The sequence below is a fragment of the Staurois parvus genome, unplaced genomic scaffold, assembly GCF_062004578.1.
Source record: "Staurois parvus isolate SC_StPar_1 unplaced genomic scaffold, SC_StPar_1.0 ptg000423l, whole genome shotgun sequence".
Lineage (NCBI taxonomy): Eukaryota > Metazoa > Chordata > Amphibia > Anura > Ranidae > Staurois > Staurois parvus.
This window is the reverse complement of record NW_028318219.1, coordinates 5387591-5401761: the sequence shown is the minus strand read 5'-3', so window position 1 is coordinate 5401761 and position 14171 is coordinate 5387591. Positions and strand designations below refer to the sequence as shown.

Genomic DNA, 14171 nt, shown 5'->3' with positions numbered 1-14171 from the left:
GGTCCAGTTCTGTTACTCATGTGCCCATTGTAGGTGCTCTTTGCTGTGGACACCTTGGCCAGTCTGCAGCTACACAGCTGCAATGCACTGTGTGTTTTGCTACCTTTCTATTGGTACCAGCATTCAGTTTTTCAGCAATTGTAGCTACAGTAGCTCTTGAAATACTACACAGGCCAGCCTTCACACCCCAAGTGCTTCAGAGAGCTATGGTCACCCATGACCCTGTCATTTGTTTGCTGCTTTTCTTTCCTTGGAGTACTTTTGGTAGACTCTGACCACTCTAGATCGGAAACATCCCACAAGAGCTCCAGTTTTGGAGTTTCTTTGACCCAGTTACAATTTGGCCCTGTTTAAATCAGAGAGGTGCCAGACTCTTTGCTTTGGTTTCTGGTTAGTATACACTATAGTGAGTTGTGCTTCGTTCATTTTTTCATCTCTGAGGTTTACAACCACTTTAAAGAACAGTTACAAAGATAGATGAATTGATTGAAGTAATATACACTGCTCAAAAAAATTAAAAGAACACTTTGAAAACACATCAGATCGCAATGGGGAAAAATTTCCTGTTGGATATCTATACTGATATGGGCTGGGTAATGTGTTAGGAATGTAAGGATGCCCCATCGTTTGATGGAAATTAAATTTATCAGCTACAGAGGACTGAATTCAAAGCCCCCCCTGAAAATCAAAGTGAAAAAATGGTGCAGCAGGATTGTCCATTTTGGTGAAATTTCACTGCACAACTCAAAATGGTCCTTGGTAGTTTATATGACCCCCACGTGCTTGTATGCATGCCTGACAGTGTCAGGGCATGCTCCTAATGAGACAACAGTTGGGTGTCCTGGGGTAGTTCCTCCCATATCTGGACCAGGGCATCACTGAGCTCCTGGACAGTCTAAGGTGCAACCTGGCGGCGTCGGATGAACCGAAACATGATATCCCAGAGGTGTCCTATTGGATTTAGGTCAGACATGGGGGCCGTTCAATGGTATCAATGCCTTCATCCTCCACGAACTGCCTGCCCTGAGGTGGGGCATTCTCGTGCACCAGAAGGAACCCAGGACCCACTGCACCAGTGTAGGGTCTGACAATGGGTCCAAGGATTCATCCCCATACCTAATGGCAGTCAGGGTGCCATTGTCTAGCCTTTCATTAACACCAAAGCAGCTGAAACTGATTACCAACCCCCTCTGCTACTTAACCAACCGGATCAATATCCTGGGAGTTTAATTGACTTGACGCTACACTTTAATTAAAAAGTGTTCCTTTAATTTTTTTTGAGCAATGTATGTATACAGCACACTTCTATTCAGTACTAATAGGAACTGTACCACTATGGGAACTTCAATGATTGAAAGTATTGATGCCATATGTACCACCTCGGAATACTGAAACAATGTGAATGAGACTGTGTCATGGTAATGATGATAGTCATAATAAATGTCAAATACAGATCCTCTATAATACAAGGAAAGATGAGGTTATGGTGGAAAAAGTTGAGATATATGTCAATTAATCAACCAATTCTTTTGTTTCGTTAAGTCATCTGGATATAGCTCTTTTAAAGTTAAGAACGGTATTTGCATGCTTTCAGTCTCCTGAATCCCAATTTGTCAAGTTGAGAATCTGTTTTATGGATGTAACTTTCATTTATAAAATCTTTATTGGCGGATTCAGCTATATACAGCAGAAACAATAATAAAACACTGAACAATAATAAAAGTGGTCACACCCTGCTTATGAATGTCAATATCCCTATATCTTTATGCAATTTGTTTAGTGTTACAATCAATACCAAATTAAAAAAGAAAAAAGCGCCACTTACAAAAAACACCAAAGTATCAGCAGCATATCCCACCCAAAATAAATTTTGGCAACAATAATTCTAATAATATCATCATCCAAAAAAAATTCAGTGTTTTAAATAAATAATTATAGTGTACAAACATAAATTAGTGTCCAAAGAAAATATATATATATTAGTGTCCAAAAAAATATATATATATCTTCAGTGACTTGAACCAATTGTGAAAAATCCACCACCAAAGGAGATTAAATGAACTCACCAGAGCTAATGGCTGGTCAGATTATATACCAGCAACAGCGCTTGTGCTCTGGGAGCAATGAACCCGATGTCCAAATAGATATGGCGATCTTTCAGACACTTCCGGATAATAATAATCACAGACAAACAACTTTGCAGCCCAAGCACTTAGTGTATCTACTGTCATTCTGCTAGGACATCTAACACCACCCTCCCCCCAGATTAACAATGCTGCTGTCCAAAGGAATCTCTGTGCTCCTTCATCCAGAGTGTAGGCACTGTAATACAAGGGGTGTGTTACTGACCAAATCACCAGGTGAACACAGAAGGGAAAAGCCTAAAAAAGCAAATTAATGCACCTGCCACATCTAATGATTGGTAAGCTGCAACATATTCCATTTTTGTTTTTTTGGGTTTAATACCACTTTAACCACTTGCCTTTTCACATTTTTGCAAACATGTTAAAATCTGCATTAATTGCTAGAAAATGTTGTAACCCTCCAAAAAATATATTTTCTGAAAGCAGAAACCTTAGAGAAAAAATAGTGATAGTTGCCAACGTTTTATGTTGGATAATATTTACACAGTTATATATCAAATGCAAATTAAAATAAAAAAAATACATTGCATTTTAGTGCAAAAAACACAATATTTGGATTTAATATGGTTGGGTTGAATAAGTAGATACAAACATGTCTTAAAATTGCACATGCCTGTGGATTCGCAAAAAAAAACGACACTACGCACAATTCTACAAGGGCGACACTTTAAAAGCCTTTGCAGGTCATCAGTGTAGAGGTAATCATGTACTATGGCCCTCTGAATTATTGCCTTCACTCCAGTGTTCACAGCAATACCTCCCATGTGTGGCGCAATTTATGTTTCATACATAAATACATAGTTAGGCTACCATTTTTATTGGGTGTGTGTAGGGGTTACTGGGGTGCTTTAATTTTTTTTTTATTTTGTACAATATTTTTTACACATTTTAATTTCTTTTTTACTTTATTACATCACATGGGGGGCTTGCTATCCCCCTATGTGACAGACAGGTCCTGTTTATAGAGACCCACTCAATGTCCCCCCTGCCCTTCATGTAACTATTCCAGCACAAATTGTGCCTCCTGCTTTAACCAGGAAAGCAGTTTCCCATGGTACCAAGCTCCCCAGTGTTGCCTACAGGGGAGAAGGGAGGGACGTCCCTTGGGGAGCTCCAAAAAAGTGACCGGTGGCTCTAGATTTGATCACTTTTATCGGAAAGCCCTTTAATTTATGGCAAATGTAATTACTCTGTAATCACTATTTCCTAATTTATCCTATACTTCTGTATCTGGAATAAGCTTTGTGTTTTTTTGTAATTAGAAGGTCCAGCTGAGCATTTTTTTCTAGTTGTGTCTCATTGTCCTGCATCACATTCAAAACACAACCAGCCTTAGCTGAGTGCGTAGTTCCGTTCCCCATAATTGTAACTGTTAATGATTATGTATAGAGCCTTACAGAACAGACAGTGTACAGTCCGCATTTGTTTATCTGCTGCTTCTCTGTATACAGGAAACAGAAACTTTATTATAGAAAAAAGACAGAGCTTAACCATGTAGCTACAAACTTATAAACAATGCCATCTACTGGTTGAAGAATATATGTCTACTGAACACTGACATCAAGGTACTTGTTGCACAAAAATACATGAACATTGTATTCCAACAATAACATTGTCCTGCCTCCTCTCCATCTCTAATTATGATAATAGGTGGGTCTCTTCCTCATCCTTAAAGTGGTAATAAACCCAAAACCCAAGTTGTTTTTGGGTCTAATACTGCTTTAACATTATGGGCCTTTAGCATACATCCATATTTAATTTATAATGTCAGGAATGGACTCGCCAATGGTGGTGGAACTCACCTGCCTTGTGGGCTGCAGTACCTGGGCTAGCCAGCGGGTGCTCTCAGCAACCAGAAGCTCACTCCTGCAATCAGCCATCACCTGAGGCTGATTGCAGGAGGTGTATTTAAGGAATGGCCAGACCTGCAGTCAGTGCCTTGTTGTACTGTTTCGCTTGGCCCCGGTATCCTGATCCTGCTTGCTTCTATCCTGATTCTGCACAAACTCTGCCTGTACTGACCTCGGCTAGTTCTGACTACTCTCCCGCCTTCTCCTGGTACCTTGTTTGCCCGTTTGCTACCGACCCGGTCTGCCCTACTACGTTTAGTGTTGTATGTATGGTTGTTTGTTGGAGGTTTGGTTTGTTGCACTGTGTTATGTTTTGCACTGTGTTTATGTATTGTTAGTCTTTAATAAACTGTATTGTTTATACTATACCGGAAGCCTGCGTTTCCCTGTGTCAGTCCTCACATTTCTGGTCATACCCAGATTCCTGACAGTATGGATGTAGTATGTGCTGTTTGATTTCTCTCAGGTAGTTTCTCTTCAACAGTCTGTCCCTCTATTATTTATAAAGCCCCCCCCCCCCCCAGGGGAACTTGGTGAATCACTATCACCATCTGCCTATCTTTAGGTGAATTCAACACCTCATTATTCAAGCTTAAGACTTCAAGGGCAAGGTTCCCCCTTTGCCTGTCATGGCACACACTACCAGATTCGTCTTGGTTTTTTAATCATAGAGAATCTGTTTCTCATATTTACAAGGTTGCTACCTTGGTAGTTATATTTTTGTTACATTTTTACCAAGTGGACGTTCAGACCTCAGCTGATGCTGGCTTTGGATGTAAGGTTCTTCAGGTAGCTCTGTTGAGCCCCTTCATTATCCTCTTCTTTTTTTGTGGGCCTGTTAGCCTTTCATTTGCTCTGTTGCCCTCCGCTCAGTTCGACTGCTTTTGGATGTCCCATTGTACTTGACTACTCATCCTATGGCTTGTAATGTACAAGAAAATGACATGGGTCCCTTCTCTTTAATCACATGATCTACTACTACTATTGCTTACTAATGATACTGAGACATGCTAGGAGTGGGAGAGGTTATAGTGGGCAGCCCTTCAGCTTTGATTTGCCAGTGTCTAATCTCTAATCAGCCAGGAGAGTTCACAGGGGCCCAGGGGCAGCTAGACCTAGATAGATGGGGTGGTAAGGGCAGCATATAGGGGAACCAATCCCCTCCATTTTCCTGAATGCCTGCAAAAGGGAGAGGAGGAAAAGCAGGCTTTCAACTGCTTCAGGAGGAAAATGGAGGAGATTGGTTCCTCTATAGCCGCACGGGCCCCCTGGAACATGGGAGTGGGTCACAATTACAATCCCTGTAGTTATGCCCCGTTCCAAAGTCCATGCATGCAAAGTCAACCAAACTTTTGAGGTTCAACATAAACATGAGGACTTGATCTCAAACTCATAGTTGAAGTGAATCCCAATCTCATCACTACTCAAAACAGAAAGGAAAAAATGTGCATGTTAATATGGCTGATTATTTTACAACCCTGCATTGCCTGCCTTGTGGTATACAAAATGTGATAGGGTGCAGTCCCTGCTGTAGCAGTTTTATTACCTGTTGATTTGTTAACCAGGTGAAAATGCTGTTCATTTTGAAATGAAACCGCACAGCAGAATTGTCACCTTGTGGACTTGGTAGACTTTGATGGACTTTAAGAGAAAAACAAATTAAAGCACAACTCCAGCTAACACTTGTTTGTACCATTACAGCATCATTTTTTGTTTGTACCATTACAGCATCATGGGGCCCCTGTGTCCTTGCCCAAACTCAAAAAGCCTATGAAAAAGGTACCAGGGGCATTTCATGGGGCCCCCTACTAACCCTGGGCCCTCGGGCAGTGCCCGAGTTTCCAAATGGTCAGTCCGCCCTTGAGTATATGTGAGGGTTATATATGTAAGAAGATTAAAGTGTTACACATCAGTGAAATCAGTCTGTATATGCAGTAAAGCTTGTTTATACACACTGTGGAACCTAAGGGGTAATCATCTACATTGTGTAAAAGAGAGTTTGATCCTGTCTTCTCTGATCCTCCCTTTCTTCCACAGTCCCCAGTCCATCAGCTAATAGGGCAGAGCTCTAGGAGGCACTCTGCATATGCTCAGCTTACTGTGTATTGCTAGAATGTTTTCTTTTTCTTTGGGAGGGTGCATGTCATCAGCACAGAGCCAATCATTGCTGTCCAGACAGAGGGTCAGGGGTTATGGTGCCTCATAGGACAATCAGGGGAGAATGAAAAATCATCCTACAAGCTTTAACCAGTGCTCAACTGGAGACTGATAGAAGTCAGAAGACTGCTATATACTCCTGATGAGAAATGGTATTTAGCAGTTTATATTTACTAAAATACCTGCATTTCTATGTTGTGTGTACTGTGGGAGACCAGATATAGTGAATGCAGGGTCCGGAGACACCAGATATTGTGAATGCAGGGTCCGGGGAGACCAGATATATTGAATGCAGGGTCCGGGGACACCAGATATAGTGAAGGCAGGGTCCGGGGAGACCAGATATAGTGAATGCAGGGTCCAGGGAGACCAGATATAGTGAATGCAGGGTCCTGGGAGACCAGATATAGTGAATGCAGGGTCTGGAGAGACCAGATATAGTGAATGCAGGGTCCGGGGACACCAGATATAGTGAATGCAGGGTCCGGGGACACCAGATATAGTGAATACAGGGCCCGGGGAGACAGGATATAGTGAATGCAGGGTCCGGGGAGACCAGATATAGTGAATGCAGGGTCCTGGAAGACTAGATATAGTGAATGCAGGGTCCGGGGACACCAGATATAGTGAATGCAGGGTCCTGGGAGACCAGATATAGTGAATGCAGGGTCTGGGGAGACCAGATATAGTGAATGCAGGGTCCTTCGAGACCGGATATAGTGAATGCAGGGTCCGGGGGGACCGGTTATAGAGAATGCAGGGTCCGGGGAGACCAGATATAGTGAATGCAGGGTCCTGGGAGACCAGATATAGTGAATGCAGAGTCCGGGGACACCAGATATAGTGAATGCAGGGTCCGGGGAGACCAGATATAGTGAATGCAGGGTCTGGGGAGAGTGGATATAGTGAATGCAGGGTCCAGGGAGACCAGATATAGTGAATGCAGGGTCCGGGGAGACCAGATATAGAGAATGCAGGGTCCGGGGAGACCAAATATAGTGAATGCAGGGTCCGTGGAGACCGGATATAGTGAATGCAGGGTCCGGGGAGACCGGATATAGTGAATGCAGGGTCTGGGGAGACCAGATATAGTGAATGCAGGGTCCGGGGACACCAGATATAGTGAATGCAGGGTCCGGGGAGACCAGATATAGTGAATGCAGGGTCTGGGGAGAGTGGATATAGTGAATGCAGGGTCCAGGGAGACCAGATATAGTGAATGCAGGGTCCGGGGACACCAGATATTGTGAATGCAGGGTCCGGGGAGACCAGATATAGTGAATGCAGGGTCCGGGGACACCAGATATAGTGAATACAGGGTCTGGGGAGACCAGATATAGTGAATGCAGGGTCCTTCGAGACCGGATATAGTGAATGCAGGGTCCGGGGGGACCGGATATAGAGAATGCAGGGTCCGGGGAGACCAGATATAGTGAATGCAGGGTCCTGGGAGACCAGATATAGTGAATGCAGGGTCCGGGGACACCAGATATAGTGAATGCAGGGTCGGGGTAGACCAGATATAGTGAATGCAGGGTCTGGGGAGAGTGGATATAGTGAATGCAGGGTCCAGGGAGACCAGATATAGTGAATGCAGGGTCCGGGGAGACCAGATATAGAGAATGCAGGGTCCGGGGAGACCAGATATAGAGAATGCAGGGTCCTGGGAGACCAAATATAGTGAATGTAGGGTCCGTGGAGACCGGATATAGTGAATGCAGGGTCCGGGGAGACCGGATATAGTGAATGCAGGGTCTGGGGAGACCAGATATAGTGAATGCAGGGTCCGGGGACACCAGATATAGTGAATGCAGGGTCCGGGGAGACCAGATATAGTGAATGCAGGGTCTGGGGAGAGTGGATATAGTGAATGCAGGGTCCGGGGAGAGCGGATATAGTGAATGCAGGGTCTGGGGAGACCAGATATAGTGAATGCAGGGTCCGGGGACACCAGATATAGTGAATGCAGGGTCCGGGGAGACCAGATATAGTGAATGCAGGGTCTGGGGAGAGTGGATATAGTGAATGCAGGGTCCGGGGAGAGTGGATATAGTGAATGCAGGGTCCAGGGAGACCAGATATAGTGAATGCAGGGTCCAGGGAGACCAGATATAGAGAATGCAGGGTCCGGGGAGACCAAAAATAGTGATTGCAGGGTCCGTGGAGACCGGATATAGTGAATGCAGGGTCCGGGGAGACCGGATATAGTGAATGCAGGGTCTGGGGAGACCAGATATAGTGAATGCAGGGTCCGGGGACACCAGATATAGTGAATGCAGGGTTCGGGGACACCAGATATAGTGAATGCAGGGTTCGGGGACACCAGATATAGTGAATGCAGGGTCCGGGATTTAGTAAACTAAGTACAGAAGGTAAAGTTGATGGACATTACAATGACTACCAGTGAGCACCCAGCCTCAGATGGTGCAGCTAATCAGCACGTCATCAACAACCAGCAGCTGGAATTCTGATGTCTTTGATTGCTGTGATGACTGCGGAGTCTGTAAGTATGAATTTATTGTTAAACAGATTTGGGTAAGGTTATTTTACTGTTTTTACAATTTTTAAACTGATGTTTTAAATCTGTTTTTTACTATATACATATATAAAACGCACACACTTACCGGCCACTTTTTAATTAGGTGCACCTATTCATTTGCTTGGAAACACAAATTATTGTTCTGCCAATCACATGGCAGCAACTCAATGCATTTAGGCATCTAGACGTGGTGAAGACAACTTGCTGAACTTCAAACCGACCATCAGAATGGGGAGGAAAGGGGATTTAAGTGACTTTGAACGTAGCATGGTTGTTGGTGCTGGAAGGGCTGGTCTGAGTATTTAAAAAACTGCTGATCTACTGGGACACACAACCACCTCTAGGGTTTACAAAGAATGGTCTGAAAAAGAAAATATCCAGTGAGCGGCAGTTGTGTGGAAGAAAATGCCTTGTTGATGTCAGAGGTTAGAGGAGAATGGGCAGACTGGTTGCAGGTTGCAGATGGTAGGGTCAGAATTCGGTGTAAACAACATGAAAGCGTGGATCCATCCTGCCTTGTATCAATGGTTCAGGCTGGTGGTGGTGTAACGGTGTGGGGGAGATTTTCCTGGCACTAGCAAGGTGTGTATTATATAATATAATATATTATATATATAGTTAGAGATGCAGAAAAAACGAGAGAGAGATTTTTTTATTTTAACTCAATGTATATATTTTTCTCTGAGACGTGCTGGCTCAGTTGTATCGACTCTATATATGCTTTGGCTGCATTTGTAGATTTTTCAAAAGTCTATTTTACTGTAAATTTAGGGGATTTTTTTAACCTTTTGGAAAACACCTTCTACTTTTTTTTTTCCGTGTTGAGTCTAAAGTATTCAAGCCCTTTATGCACATATGAACTGCCCTTTCAATGCAAATGCAGAATCGTGGATCTATTCCACAGAACTCAAAAGGACCACACCTGTTTAGGGAACCTGCGTCTTCCACTTAGTCAATAGTCATTATTAGACAGTCAAAATGTCATCAAAAATGTTGCCGTACAAAAGTGACATAACCTATGAAAACTATTCAGAAACTACCCCAACTTTCTATTATTTTCACCTAGTGATCTGGCCAGTAAGTCTGTTGGATCTTGACAGAACAAGATCTCCTGCAGATGTAGCAGTTAGAGCAGGGGTCTTCAAACTATGGCCCTCCAGCTGTTGAAGTACTACAAGTCCCATCATGCCTCTGCCTCTGGGAGTCTTGCTGGGACTGTCAAAGTCTTGCAAGGCCTCATGGGACTTGCAGTTCCTCCACACCTGGAGGGCCATTGTTTGGAGACCCCTGAGTTAGAGGGTTGATACAAATCATTTAACACTGACAGGGGTGCTTACAATGATCAGCTTTTATTTATTTATGTATAACCTTTATCCCAAAAGGAAAAAAAAACTATTGCTGAAACTACTTAAAAAGTGTTAGCTGGGGTTCAGCTTCAATTTGTTAGTGTATCTAAATCTGCTAGTGCATCTAACACTTTTTTCACCCCCAGACTGACAGTGCTCCTGTCCAAAGGTGTCTCCTGTGGTCCTTCATCCAGAGTGGGGGCACTCTAATACAGGAGATGTGTTACTGGTTAGATCACCAGGAGAAAACAAAGTGAAAAGTAATGCAGTCATCACATCTAAGGATTGGTTACCCGCAACGTTACATTTTTGGGTTTAATATCCCTTTTTGTAGCTGGTTACCTCTGTTTACTGCCATTTTTCTGCTTTGGTGTTGCTCTCTGGGTTATTCAGATAAACAGTACAGAAAGAAATGTAGAATTCTAAAATGCTGCAACCCATAGTGTGATCAATTGTTGAACTTTGATTAGCTGCCATGGGTAATTCCACAAATTTAAATTTGCTTTATTCAATAAGTTTATTTTTAACTTAATGTGAATGTTCCCTGGGAGGGATGTTACATAGTTAGTCTGGCTGAAAAAAGACAAGTCCATCCAGTTCAACCATAAAAAAAAAAAAAAAAAAAGTTATAATCCTATACCCACAGTTGATCCAGAGGAAGGCAAAAAAAAACAGCAAAGCACGATCCAATTTGCTCCTGCAGGGGAAAATATTCCTTCCTGATCCCCCGAGAGGCAATATCACCCCTTATGTATTATACATGGAGATCATATCCCCCCTTATGTATTATACATGGAGATCATATCCCCCCCTTATGTATTATACATGGAGATCATATCCCCCTTATGTATTATACATGGAGATCATATCCCCCCTTATGTATTATACATGAAGATCATATCCCCCTTTATGTATTATACATGGTGATCATACCCCCCCCTTATGTATTATACATGGAGATCATATCCCCCCTTATGTATTATGCATGGAGATCATATCCCCCCTTATGTATTATACATGGAGATCATATCCCCCTTATGTATTATACATGGAGTTCATATCCCCCCTTATGTATTATACATGGAGATCATATCCCCCCTTATGTATTATACATGGAGATCATATCCCCCCTTATGTATTATACATGGAGATAATATCCCCCCTTATGTATTATACATGGAGATCATATCCCCCTTATGTATTATACATGGTGATCATATCCCCCCTTATGTATTATACATGGAGATCATATCCCTCTTATGTATTATACATGGTGATCATATCCCCCCCTTATGTATTATACATGGAGATCATATCCCCCTTATGTATTATACATGGAGATCATATCCCCCCCTTATGTATTATACATGGAGATCATATCCCCCCTTATGTATTATACATGGAGATCATATCCCCCCTTATGTACTATACATGGAGATCATATCCCCCCATATGTATTATACATGGTGATCATATCCCCCCTTATGTATTATATATGGAGATCATATCCCCCCTTATGTATTATACATGGAGATCATATCCCCCTTATGTATTATACATAGAGATCATATCCCCCCTTATGTATTATACATGGTGATCATATCCCCCCTTATGTATTATACATGGAGATCATATCCCCCCTTATGTATTATATATGGAGATCATATCCCCCTTATGTATTATACATGGAGATCATATCCCCCCTTATGTATTATATATGGAGATCATATCCCCCCTTATGTATTATACATAGAGATCATATCCCCCCTTATGTATTATACATGGTGATCATATCCCCCCTTATGTATTATACATGGAGATCATATCCCCCCTTATGTATTATATATGGAGATCATATCCCCCCTTATGTATTATACATGGAGATCATATCCCCCCATATGTATTATACATGGAGATCATGTATTATACATATGTCTGGAATGTCAGCAAATCTCTGTTATTTTAAGGCATTTTTTAATTTTGGAAACAGCCAAAAGTCAAAAGGTGCTAAGTCAAGGGAATAGGGTGGTTGGTCAAGTTTGAGAATGGATTTCTGGGCCAGGAACTGGCAAACACTTAACGCATCATCTGCAGGAGCATGGTCCTGGTAGAGAATCCACTTGTCAAGCCAGACTTTTGGTCTTCTCTTCTGCAACCTTTTCAGAATTTCCAAGTAACAATGTTGGTTGATTGTTGTACCATGTTCTATCAACACGTAGTGAACTATCCCCTTGGGATGAAAAAAAAAAACAAAAAAACACACCAGCATGGTTTTGCACTGAGAACGAGACATAAATACTTTCCTTGGGCGATGTGAATTCTTTGTTTTGCATGCTCTGACGTTTTGTTTCCAGATAATACTGGAAACACCATGTCTCATTATCGGTAACAACCCTATTAAACACCTCCACATTCCTCAAAAGATCACATGAAATTTGAAAATGATGTTCTTTCTGGTTTTCTGTCAAGATCAGGGGCGGACTGACCATTTGGAAACTCGGGCACTGCCCAAGGACTCAGGGTCAGTAGGGGGCCCCATGAGATGCCCCTGGTACCTTTTTCATAGGCTTTTTTGAGTTTGGGCAAGGACACAGGGGCCCCATGATCCCCTATTGCCCGGGGGCCCCATGAGTTATCAGTCCTCCCCTGATCAAGATCTGAGTACCATCTTTCCAACAATTCCACTGTGATAGCTTGCGTAGTGTGTGCTACACTTCTTACACGCCCTAAAGGGATCAGTGGGGGAAGCATGGCACTTACATTCTAATGAACTATATAATTCAACTTGACAACCAACATGCATACAGTATATCCGCACTAAAGCATTCGTAAAGTGTATTCGCTTCTCGGCCTTTTGGCTAAGATCAAGTGTAGTATCTGTTCTTATCAGTGTCCAGTGGGGGTGCTCCCGACCATTCTAGCTTTGCGGGGATGGTTGTTGTATAGTACCCTCACTGGTATGATGGGGGTCCGGAAGGCTAGTACCAGAGGGACAGAAACCAGGGAGCGCCATGATTCGTTCTGGGGCCTTGGGAGTAATTCCTCTGGGAAGACTGGAAAGACCCAGTACCTCCTGATTTGGACGGATCTACCTTGGTCTGGCCAGGGGCTGGGGACGCAAAAAGTCCGCAAACTCAGTGCCCCCTGGGGAAGACGCTCTCAGGGGTGTCACTAGTAACACTTGGGTGTGGGACCCCACGGTGTGAAGATGACACATGGCCACTGTTTTTCACCTCTTTTTGCACAGCGCCCTAAGGACCAGGTCTTTTGGCTAAGTCCAGGGCAATTTTTGCTACGGGCCTCAGGGCCTGGTCTGTGCACAATTCGGCACGGTACCACTTTTTTATTTTTTCTTTACTTTACCTTTACCTTATTTATTATGCACTCCCACGTTTTGTCACTTTTTACTTTGCTTATGTGTGTGTTTTTTTCCACGGATGGAGGGTGTGGGTCCTCGGGCCTACCCTGAAGTCTAGGGGGAGGATGTGTGGCCTTTTGGTTCCTTCCTCCCCTGATCCCTAGGGGGCTTTCTCTTCGGGAGAGCCCCCTTGCCTAGTACTGGATGTCCGGCTTCGGCTGGGCATAAGGAACGGTGGTCCACCAGGCCTTTTGGCCAGGAGGACCAAATGGGAACCTTGTCCCTGTCAGGAGCTTCGTGCCCCGGGGGATCAGGGTAACGGTCCAACCCTTCCGGGGGTAGGACAAACACACCCCTAAGTGCACTTTTTCGTGTGGTGTTCGCACTTGCACATTTTTTGTGATCACTTACGGGTTTTTCGTTGTAGTTTGCACGTTTGCGGACTTAAAAAAAAAAAAATTCGTAAAGTGTATTTTATTTTAAAAATTACAGACATTGTCGAAAGCCCCAATATGTTTTTTTTTCTTCCATATTTGTCCTATTCGTAAGATTTCCCTTCACTTCCTGTCTTGTAGACTCAACAGATAGTAAAAGGAAATCCTCTCTTTGCCAGTTGTCACCAGAACAAGTGTCCCCGTTGATAGATTCTTCCTACTTCTCCTATTCTGAGAATGGTTACAAGTATTGGACTTTCCCTCCATTTCAGTCCACTTGTCACCAGCACAAGTGGGAGAGAGTGGATCTTCCCAGTGTGGGCACAGATAGCAATTAAAAAAC

The 14171-nt window shown here is 43.1% G+C and overlaps 1 pseudogene; it reads left to right on the top strand.

Annotated features, from left to right (window-relative positions):
* Positions 1-12874: 12874 nt before the first annotated feature.
* Positions 12875-12990, top strand: LOC149454593 (U2 spliceosomal RNA; annotated as a pseudogene).
* The last annotated feature ends 1181 nt before the right edge of the window (positions 12991-14171 follow it).